The sequence below is a fragment of the Scyliorhinus torazame genome, chromosome 3 (genome assembly GCF_047496885.1).
Source record: "Scyliorhinus torazame isolate Kashiwa2021f chromosome 3, sScyTor2.1, whole genome shotgun sequence".
NCBI lineage: Eukaryota > Metazoa > Chordata > Chondrichthyes > Carcharhiniformes > Scyliorhinidae > Scyliorhinus > Scyliorhinus torazame.
Window position 1 is genome coordinate 6,202,994 of NC_092709.1, and position 11,295 is coordinate 6,214,288.

Sequence of the window (11,295 nt, forward strand, 5' to 3'; positions counted from 1 at the left end):
AGTGCGGCTTGCACTCTGCACAGACCTGGCAGTCCCTGGTGATTGTCCGAACTTCCTCGCCGGAGTAGGGCAGGTTGCGAGCCTTGACAAAATGGTACAACCGGGTGACTCCCGGGTGACAAAGCTGTCGTGCAGGGCCCGGAGTCGGTCTACTTGTGCGCTGGCACATGTACCTCGGGATAGGGCGTCTGGGGGCTCGTTGAGTTTGCTGGGGCGATACAAAATCTCGTAATTATAGGTGGAGAGCTTGATCCTCCACCTCAAGATTTTATCGTTTTTGCTCTTGCCCCGCTGTGTGTTATTGAACATGAAGGTTACTGACCGTTGGTCAGTGAGGAGGGTGAATCTCCTGCCGACCAGGTAATGCCTCCATTGCCGCACAGCCTCAGTAATAGCTTGGGCCTCTTTTTCGACGGATGAGTGCCGAATTTCTGAGGCATGAAGTGTGCAGGAGAAGAATGCCACGGGACTGCCTGCCTGAATGAGGGTGGAGGCTAGGGCGATATCTGATACGTCGCTCTCCACTTGAAAGGGCAGCGTCTCGTCGACTGCGTGCATATTGGCGATATCGGCTCTGATACGGGCGAAGGCCTGGTGTGCCTCGGCTGTCAGGGGAAAGTGTGTGGACAGTATGAGTGGGCGGGCCTTGTCCGCATAGTTTGGGACCCACTGGGCATAGTATGAGAAGAACCCCAGGCAGTGTTTGAGGGCCTTGGGGCAGTGGGGAAGGGGGAGTTCCATGAGGGGGCACATGCGGTTGGGATCGGGCCCCAGAACTCTTTTCTGGACCACATAGCCGAGTATGGCTAAGCGGGTCGTGCTAAAAACGCACTTCTCCTTGTTGTAGGTGAGGTTGAGGAAAGTGGCGGTGTGGAGAAATTTGGCAAGGTTGGCATTGTGGTCCTGCTGGTCATGGCTGATGTGTTGGGTGCTCTGGATCCGTGGAACACATACAGGCCACCAACACTTAAAATAGTACAACACTATTTTATTAAGCTAGAGACTGTTGAACATACTTTCACTGTGGGTTAACACAATGTTAGATTAAACTAAAGACCTCTGCCTATCCTAACCAGTCTATGCACTCAGCATATGGTAAAGATCTGTGCTGTAAGCTGTAAGCTCTGTCCTTCTGAGAGGCTGCATCCCGAATGAGCGGGAAAACTGATGCCCTCTGCCTTTATAGTGAGTGTGCTCTAACTGGTGATTGGTTGCGGTGTTGTGTTTGTTGATTGGTCTTGCTGTGTGTCCATCAGTGTGTGTGTCTGCACCATGATATACTGGTGTATATTATGACATCCCCCCTTGTATGTGTGTGGCAATAAATAATGTGTGGTGATAATGTTCCGAACTACGTGTGGAGTGCGAAGACATATTTACAGGACTACGTACATGAGAACTAAGCTATTTACATGGGAAGGTGCCTGGTGCAGAGAAGCAGTATGCAACAAGAGTAACGATCAAAAAAGCAATGAAACAATTCAGAGAGTCCATAAATTCGAAAAGTTCCTAAATTTAGTCTCTGAGGTGGGCAACAAATTCTGGTTGACTACCTCAAGGGTGGGTCGAGAGCCGTCGGTTCAGGAGCGGGCTGGACTGCGTCAAAGTCAGGGGGAGGCAGAGTGACAGGGAGCTCTGCATAGTCCGTGGCAGGGACAGCAGGAGGGCGAGGCGACACTGGAGGATCACATGGCGAGCGTGGAACGAGACGAAGGGTGCGTCGTTTGCGGCGCAGAATAGAGCCACCCAGTAGATGAATCAGGAACAAGCCGGGGGCCACCTGCCGAAGGACAACGGCGGTTGCAGACCAGCCACCATCCGGAAGATGGATGCGGACGTTGTCATCTGGAGCCAGAGTAGGGAGATCAGCTGCACGGGAGTCATGAGCCGCCTTGTGCTGTGCATGAGACAGCTGCATCCGGCGAAGGACCGGAACGTGGTCGAGGTCTGGGACATGGATGTACCGTCGCCCTCAGGGTGCGACTCATGAGTAATTGGGCTGGCGACAGGCCAGTGAACAGTGGGGCGGAGCGATAGGCCAGCAAGGCAAGGTAGAAATCAGACCCAGCATCGGCAGCCTTGCATAGGAGCCGTTTGACGATATGTACTCCCTTTCTGCTTTGCCGTTGGTTTCGGGGTACAGGGGACTGGACGTCACATGGGCAAAATTGTACCGCCTGACAAAGTTGGACCATTCTTGGCTGGCGAAGCAGGGGCCATTGTCCGACATAACCGTGAGCGAGATGCTGTGTCGAGCAAAGGTTTCTTTACATGCACGAATGACTGCAGACGAGGTGATGTCGTGCAACCATATCACCTCCGGGCAATTCGAAAAGTAGTCCATGATCAGGACATAGTCTCTACCCAGCGCGTGGAACAGGTCGATGCCCACCTTGGTCCATGGTGACGTGACCAACTCATGGGGCTGCAGGGTCTCAGGTGGTTGGGCCGGCTGGAAGCGCTGACAAGTGGGGCAATGTCCTCATTGATGCCGGGCCAGTACACTGCCTCTCGGGCCCGTCGGCGGCACTTTTCCACACCAAGGTGGCCGTCATGTAGTTGTTCCAGGACAAGCTGGCGCATGCTATGCGGGATGACAATGCGGTCCAGTTTTAGAAGAACCCCATCTACTACCGCCAGATCATCTCTGACATTATAGAACTGAGGGCATTGGCCCTTGAGCCACCCGTCTGTTAGGTGGCGCATGACACGCTGTAGCAAGGGGTCAGCCGCCGTTTCGCGGCGAATTTGGACGAGGCGTTCATCCGTGGCAGATAGATTGGAGGCCGCGAATGCCACATGGGCGTCAACCTGGCAGACAAATCCCGCTGGGTTACATGGAGTGTTGACTGACCTGGACAGAGCTTCAGCAATGGTGAGGTCTTTGCCTGGGGTGTATACCAGCTGGAAGTCATATCGCCGGAGCTTGAGAAGAATCCGCTGGAGGCGAGGCGTCATATCGTTCAAGTCTTTCTGTATTATATTGACCAGCGGGCGATGGTCGGACTCGACGGTGAATTGAGGAAGTCCGCAGACATAATCGTGAAATTTAACAACGCTGGTCCGAAGGCCCAGGCACTCCTTTTCTATCTACGCGTAGCGCTGCTCCGTGGGGTTGTGGTAGTCTGTGTAAAGGTATTACGGTACCTGGTAATGCTGGAACACCATTGGTAGATATTGTATGTTTCCTATTGGTCAAGCTGTATGGTAGGTCCACCCTGCAAGGCGGGGTATAAGAGCCCGTGCCGCCCCAGCAGCCTTCATTCTGTACCTGAGCTGCTGGGGGAAACATCTAGCTTATTAAATTGATGCACGATCAATGACCACTAAAGCGAGGTTGTACAAGCTAGATTTAAAAGGATGGAGCTCCGAATCAGGCCGGAGTGTCTGCAACTCAGCCCCCACGCGGCAAACTCAGCGGCAATCTTCAAGCACTGGCTGGCGTGCTTCAAGGGTATCTCGGAACAGCCGGAAACACACCCACGGGAGAACAGAAAATGCAAGTCCTGCACTCGAGGGTGAGCCCGGAAATTTACACCCTCATCGAGGATGCGGAAGACTTCGATGCAGCAATAGAGCTGCTAACAGGACATTATATTCGCCCGGTAAACCAGGTCTATGCCCGACACCTGCTTGCAACAAGGCGACAAACCCCTGGGGAATCGCTGGAAGAATTCTTCCGTGCGCTCCTGCTGTTGGGGAGAAACTGCAGCTGCCCGCAAGTTTCGGCGAGCGACCACACAGAACTCTTGGTCCGGGATGCTTTCGTGGCAGGTATGCTGTCCTCCCAAATCCGCCAGCGATTGCTGGAAAAAGACACCCTAGGCCTCAAGGAGGCACGGGCCCCTGCAGGCTCCCTGGATGTGGCCTCCAGAAACGCCCGCGCTTACGTTCCCGACCGCGCGGCAGCCCCCTGGGCAGCGTGGAACCCCTCCGCAGCCGACCCCGAGACATCCCCCATCCCCCCACAAGCTTGTGCTGCAAGGCAGCCTGGCAACCCCGGGGGCCCCCAGTGCTACCTTTGTGGGCAGGCCAAGCACCCCCGGCAACGCTGCCCGGCCCGCGCATCCACCTGCAAGGGATGCGGTAAAAAGGGCCACTTCGTTGTGGTATGCCAGGCCCGTGCGGTCGCCGCGGTCTCCGGCGGCGAATGCGGATGCCACCACAAAGCTCTCCACGGTCCCCATGCGGCCCCCGGGCACCGCCATCTTGTCCTGCGGACGCCACGTTCGATGGATGGGCGCCGCCGTTTTGTGCACTCCCAACCATGTGCGCCCAATGGGAGTCGCCATCTTGGAATGACTCCCAGGACCCCAGCTCGGCTGACCGCACACCGCCCGAAGAGAACACTCAACTGCTGAGATTAGCCTCGGTGACCCTGGATCAGTCCCGGCCTCGAACACTCTCAACTACCACAACAAACCAAATACCTCACAAACGTCGCCTTGTCTTCCCCAGGAAGTCCTCCTCTGGGACCTCGCTCCTGACCTGGCTGGCATCTCCTGAACCACCCTGCTCCGAAAACACGTGCTGGCGCACAAGTAGGACCCGTTGGTCGAGTGTGTCCATCTTCTCCACGCTAACCCCCAGTACGCCTACGTGGCGTACCCCGACAGCCGACAAGATACGGTCTCCCTACGAGACCTGGCACCTGCCGGAGCCCCACACACACCCCAGTCACCAATCCCACCCTCCCTCCCACCAGTGCACCTTATAGGAGGATTGGTCCTACCACCGGACCCGTCTAGGCCCCCCACCCACCGACGCACCCCGCAGATGCTCCCTTCCCAGGTCAACCATTTTCACCTCCAGCGCCATCTAGGGGTATCGAAGCTGCCACAGGGATCGAGGCCACGCCCCCGGAGTCACAGATGCCCGAGCCTCCACCGGAGTCACCACCGAAGCTTCGACTATCACAGAGGACGACCAGGGCCCCCGATCGACTGATTGCTTCATTTTAAAGTTTGTAGTTAATTATGAATCATAAATTGTAAATAGTAAATAGAATTGTAAATAGTTACAAAACGCTGTACGGAGGTATTACAGTACCTCCATAACTATAATTTCTACCACGTTACCATGTTGTAATATCAGGCCACCACCCCCGCCGTACTCTTTTTTAATAGAGGGTTAATGTGGTAGTCTGTGTAGAGATATTACGGTACCTGGTAATGCTGGAACACCATTGGTAGATATTGTATGTTTCCTATTGGTCAAGCTGTATGATAGCTCCGCCCTGCAAAGTGGGGTATAAGAGCCCGTGCCGCCCCAGCAGCCTTCATTCTGTACCTGAGCTGCTGGGGGAAACATCTAGCTTATTAAAGCCTTCAGTTGGACTACAACCTCGCTTTAGTGGTCATTGATCGTGCATCAGGGGGTCATCGCGCGTGACGCATATGCAACGGGGGCCCATGCTGAGGCCTCATCACGTTGAAGGAGCACTGCCCCAATGCCGGATTGACTGGCATCGGTCAAAATTTTGATCTCCTTTGGTGGATCATAGAAGGCTAAGACCAGGGCCGTGGTCAGTTTTGCCTTGAGTTCCCTCCATTCGCGCTCGTGGAGCCATTGGAAGTCTGTTGTTTTCCTGATCAGGTTCCTGAGAGCCGTGGTATGAGAGGGAAGGTTAGGGATGAATTTCCCTAAAAAATTGACCACGCCCAGAAATCGGAGGACTGCCTTCTTGTCCTCTGGTGTTTTCATAGCTGTGATGGCAGCCACCTTGTCCGCATCTGGCTGCACACCCAATTGGGAGATGTGGTCCCCGAGGAACTTAAGTTCTGTCTGACCAAAAGAGCATTTTGCCCTGTTGAGGCGGAGGCCATGCTCATGTATACGTCTGAATATACGCTGGAGGCGACTGACATGCTCCTGCGGGGTGGTGGACCAAATGATTATGTCATCGACATAGATGCGAACACCTTCAATGCCTTCCATCATTTGTTCCATGATCCTGTGGAACACTTCTGAAGCTGATATGATCCCAAACGGCATCCTGTTGTAACAATATCTGCCAAAGGGGGTATTGAATGTACACAGTTTCCTGCTGGATTTGTCGAGCTGGATTTTCCAGAAAACTTTCGAGGCGTCAAGTTTGGTGAAGAGCTTGGCGCGAGCCATCTCGCATGTGATCTCTTCGCGCTTGGGAATTGGATAGTGCTCTCTCATAATATTGCGATTGAGATCCTTGGGATCAATGCAAATTCTCAATTCGCCGGAAGGCTTTTTTACACATACCATGGAACTGACCCAGTCGGTCGGTTCCGTGACTTTGGAAATCACTCCTTGGTCCTGGAGGTCCTGCAGCTGCTGCTTGAGGCGGTCCTTGAGGGGTGCTGGGACCCTGCGAGGTGCGTGCACCACAGGCGTGGCATTCGGTTTTAATAAAATCTTGTAGGTGTACGGGAGCGTGCCCATGCCCTCGAAGACGTTGTGGTGCTGGTTGATAATGGCGTCGAGCTGCGCCCTGAAGTCAGCGTCCTGAAAGGCAGACGCGTCAGTAGGAGAGAGAGTGAACTCTCTGAACTAGGTTCAACAGCTTGCCGTCAGGGTGGTACACCACTCATCCTCTGGATCGATGCTGTATACCGACAGAGGCTGGATTCTTTGCTTCGGGGACACCCTGTTTTTTGTAATGATACCGACTGGAAAAGGCGCCTTCGGGTCCTTGGTGTCAATATCGGGTAGCAGGTCCGAATCGGGCTCGGTGACCGTGGGTTAAATGGCCCGGACATTCCTGCGAGGCTGGCTGGAGCGACAAGAGTTGGCAGGCTGAGCTGATCTGCATAAAGCAGCATAGTGGCCAAGTTTGCCACATGAAATGAAATGAAATGAAAATTGCTTATTGTCACAAGTAGGCTTCAAATGAAGTTACTGTGAAAAGCCCCTAGTTGCCACATTCCAGCGCCTGTTCGGGGAGGCTGGTACGGGAATTGAACCGTGCTGCTGGCCTGCCTGGGTCTGCTTTAAAAGCCAGCGATTTAGCCCAGTGTGCTAAACCAGCCCCTCAGGATCGTCGGGATTTGGCAGGACATTGCCGCTTTAAGTGGGCGGAGCAACAGTTGCCACACGTTGTAGCGTCAGTACGTTCGCTGCGCCACCACGCATGTGCGGTGCGGTCGTACGTGGTGCACGGCTGCGCAGAACGTTCGTCGATGTCGCTGTCCCCTCATTTGGTGCGCACAAGTGCGGGAGTCCGCGAAAAGCGTGCAAAATGGCCGCCCTCATCCAGGCTGAGGCCCTGGAGTTGCTCAATTGCTTGGACCCGTCCTGCCTCGTGGGGACCTTGCCGCGCCGTTTCAGCCGCTTGGATGTGGGAATGCCGACTAGTGGCGTGTTCATGTAGCACACAGGTCTCGCTGGCAATCGCTAGGGTGAGCTGCTTCAACTTGAGGAGCTGCTGGCGTAGGGGGTCCGACTGAACACCGAAAACAATCTATTCGCGTATCATGGAGTCGGAGGTGGACCCGTAATTACAGGACTGCGCAAGGATGCGGATGTGGGTGAGAAAGGACTGGAAAGGTTCATCCTTACCCTGCAAACGCTGTTGGAATACATCGCGCTCGAAACTTTCATTCACCTCGATGTCGCAGTGACTGTCAAACTTGAGGACGACCGTCTTGAATTTTGATTTATCTTCACCATCAGCCAAGGTGAGAGAATTGAAAATTTGGATGGCATGTTCCCCGGCCGTGGATAGGAAGAGAGCGATCTTCCTGGTGTCTGAGGCAGCTTCCCGGTCTGTGGCTTCAAGGTAGAGCTGGAAGCGTTGTTTGAATATCTTCCAGTTGGCCCCTAGGTTACCGGTGATGCGGAGCGGCGGCGGCGGGCGGACGCTGTCCATTTTGCAGGATGGCTGTATGCTGGTGGAAGGCAGATCACTTGCATGTAGGTCTAAGAAGTTCTAACATCCCTCAACTACTGGTACCATGATGTGTTGGGTGCTCTGGATCCGTGGAACACATACAGGCTACCAACACTTAAAATAGTACAACACTATTTTATTAAGCTGGAAACTGTTGAACATACTTTCACTGTGGGTTAACACGATGTTAGATTAAACTAAAGACCTATGCCTGTCCTAACCAGTCTATACACTCAGCACATGGTAAAGATCTGTGCTGTAAGCTGTAAGCTCTGTTCTTCTAGGAGGCTGCATCCCGAATGAGCGGGAAAACTGATGCCCTCTGTCTTTATAGTGCGTGTGCTCTAACTGGTGATTGGCTGTGGTGTTGTGTGTGTTGATTGGTCTTGCTGTGTGTCCATCAGTGTGTGTGTCTGCACCATGATGTACTAGTGTATATTATGGCAATGGCCACAGATGGTGACGTTGTCTAGGTACGGGAAGGTGGCCCGCAAACCGTACCGGTCGACCATTCGGTCCATCTCTCTTTGGAAGACCGAGACCCCGTTAGTGACGCCGAAGGGAACCCTGAGGAAGTGATAGAGATGACCGTCCGCCTCAAAAGCAGTGTATAGACGGTCCGATTTACGAATGGGGAGCTGGTGGTAGGCGGATTTGAGGTCTACTGTCGAGAAGACCCTGTACTGTGCAATCTGATATATGTGGGATAGGGTACGCGTCGAGCTGCGTGTACCGATTGATGGTCTGGCTGTAGTCCACGACCATTCTGTGTTTCTCCCCAGTTTTCGCCACTACCACTTGGGCTCTCCAGGGCCTGTTGCTGGCCTCAATAACGCCCTCCCGAAGCAGCCGCTGGACCTTGGACCTGATGAAGGTTCTGTCCTGGGTGCTGTACCGTCTGCTCCTGGTGGCGACGGGTTTGCAATCCGGGATTAGATTTGCAAAGAGAGAAGGCGGATCGACCTTTAGGGTCGTGAGGCCGCACACAGTGAGGGGTGAGGTCCTACCTTACATCACCTAATATAGGTGCAACAGTGGTTTACCACACTGGTTTTCAGCTTGAAGGTGTCAGTCCAATGCATTACACAATATACACTTCAAACAAAAATTAAGGAAATGCTTGTGCAAGGGGCTAAGAATTCTACCAAATCGATATTGTAAGGACCCTCCTGTTAATACCTGTTTTTCCTATGTTTATTCCCTTTATTTTCTTTTGTTTTGGCTTTTAGAATTTTTGTACCTGGACCAAAATTTGCCTCTGCCTCGATGGACTTCCCCTTTAATTAAAAAAAGAACATCCAGCATGATGTCAACCTCTTGATGGACTTGGCTGTTGGCTAATAGACTGTTTCAGACTGTCACGTCTTAGCTGACCATCTATAGCCCTTCTAGTCTAGTAGCCTGAATCTCAGTATTCTCCTTGACAATATTGTCTATTTTCTGTGTGAATACTGACGAAAAATATTCATTTTGCACCTCTCCTATCTCCACGGACTCCAAGCACAACTTCCCACTACTGTCCTTGACTGGCCCTACCCTTACCCTAGTCATTCTTTTATTCCTGACATATCTATAGAAAGCTTTAGGGTTATCCTTGATCCTACCTGCCAAAGACTTCTCATGTCCCCTCCTGGCTCTTCTTAGCTCTCTCTTTAGGTCCTTCCAAGCTAACTTGTAACTCTCGAGTGCCCTTACTGAACCTTCATGTCTCATCTTTACATAAGCCTCCTTCTTCCTGTTGACATGTGTTTCGACTGCCTTAGTAAACCACGGTTCCCTTGCTCGACCACTTCCTCCCTGCCTGACAGGTACATACTTATCAAAGACACACAGTAGCTGTTCCTTGAACAAGCTCCCCATTTCCATTGTGCCCATCCCCTGCAGTTTTCCTCTCCATCCAATGTATCCTAAGTCTTGCCTTATCGCATCATAATTGCCTTTCCCCCAGATATAACTCTTGCCCTGCGGTATATACCTATCGCTTTCCATCACTTAAAGTAAACGTAATCAAATTGTGGTCACTATCACCAAAGTGCTCACCTACCTCCAAATCTAACACCTGTCCTGGTTCATTACCCAGTACCAAATCCTATATTGCCTCGCCTCTTGTTGGCCTATCTACACACATTGGACAAAAACGGACCCATCTAAAGTACTCGAACTATAGCGTTTCCAGTCAATATTTGGAAAGTTAAAGTCCCCCATAACAACTACCCTGTTGCTTTCGCTCCTATCCAGAATCATCTTTGCAATCCTTTCCTCTACATCTCTGGAACTTTTCGGAGGCCTATAGAAAACCCCTAACAGGGTGACCTCTCCTTTCCTGTTTCTAACCTCAGCCCATACTACCTCAATTGATGAGTCCTCATCAAACGTCCTTTCTGCCACCATAATACTGTCCTTGACTAACAATGCCACGCCTCCCCCTCTTTTACCACCTTCCCTGAGCTTACTGAAATATCTAAACCCCGGCACCTGCAACAACCATTCCTGTCCCTGCTCTATCCATGTCTTCGAAATGGCCACAACATCGAAGTCCCAGGTACCAACCCATGCTGCAAGTTCCCCTATCTTCTTCCGGATGCTCCTGGCATTGAAGAAGACACACTTTAAACCACCTTCCTGCCTGCCGGTACACTCCTGCAACTTTGAAACCCTACTCATGACCTCACTACTCTCAACCTCCTGTATACTGGAGCTACAATTCAGGTTCCCAAGCCCCTGCTGAACTAGTTTAAACCCTCAGGAAGGGTGGGAAATCTATCGGCCTTTCCTTCAAATGTTATTACTTTGTGTAAGGACCACTTTGAAATGTTCGTATATAATCTTTATTAGTGTCTTATTAGTGAATTCAGAATGTCCAATTCACCTAACAAGCACATCTTTTGGGACTTGTGGGAGGAAACCGGAGCACCCGGAGGAAACCCACGCATACACGGGTGTCGTGTTGGGTGTTCTGGTCTACATCAGGTCAACACGGCTGGAGATGGTGTAACTCTATTTTATTAACAACTCAACTGTAATAACATACTGTAAACTTGGGTACGTGCATTAGCAGCTTATCTGTGGACCCTGGCCTATCGCTATCTAGGTGAGGCACTCAGCACATGGTGAATGTCTGTGAGGCAGGCTGTGAGCTCTGTGCTCTGAGCTGGCTGCTGCTAGAGTGAGCGGGAACTCTGGTGTCCCCTGTCTTTATAGTGCGTGTGCTCTCACTGGTGATTGGCTGCGATGTTGTGTATGCTGGTTGGTCCCTCTGTATGTCCGTCAGTGTGTCAGTGTGTGTGTGATTGCACCATGATATGCTGATGTATATCATGACAACGGGGAGAACGTGCAGACTCTGGCGCTGTGAAGCAACAGCGCTACCCACTGTGCTACCGTGCCACCCTAATAATGTTCTTCCAAATATTTCACGAATAAAGTATATT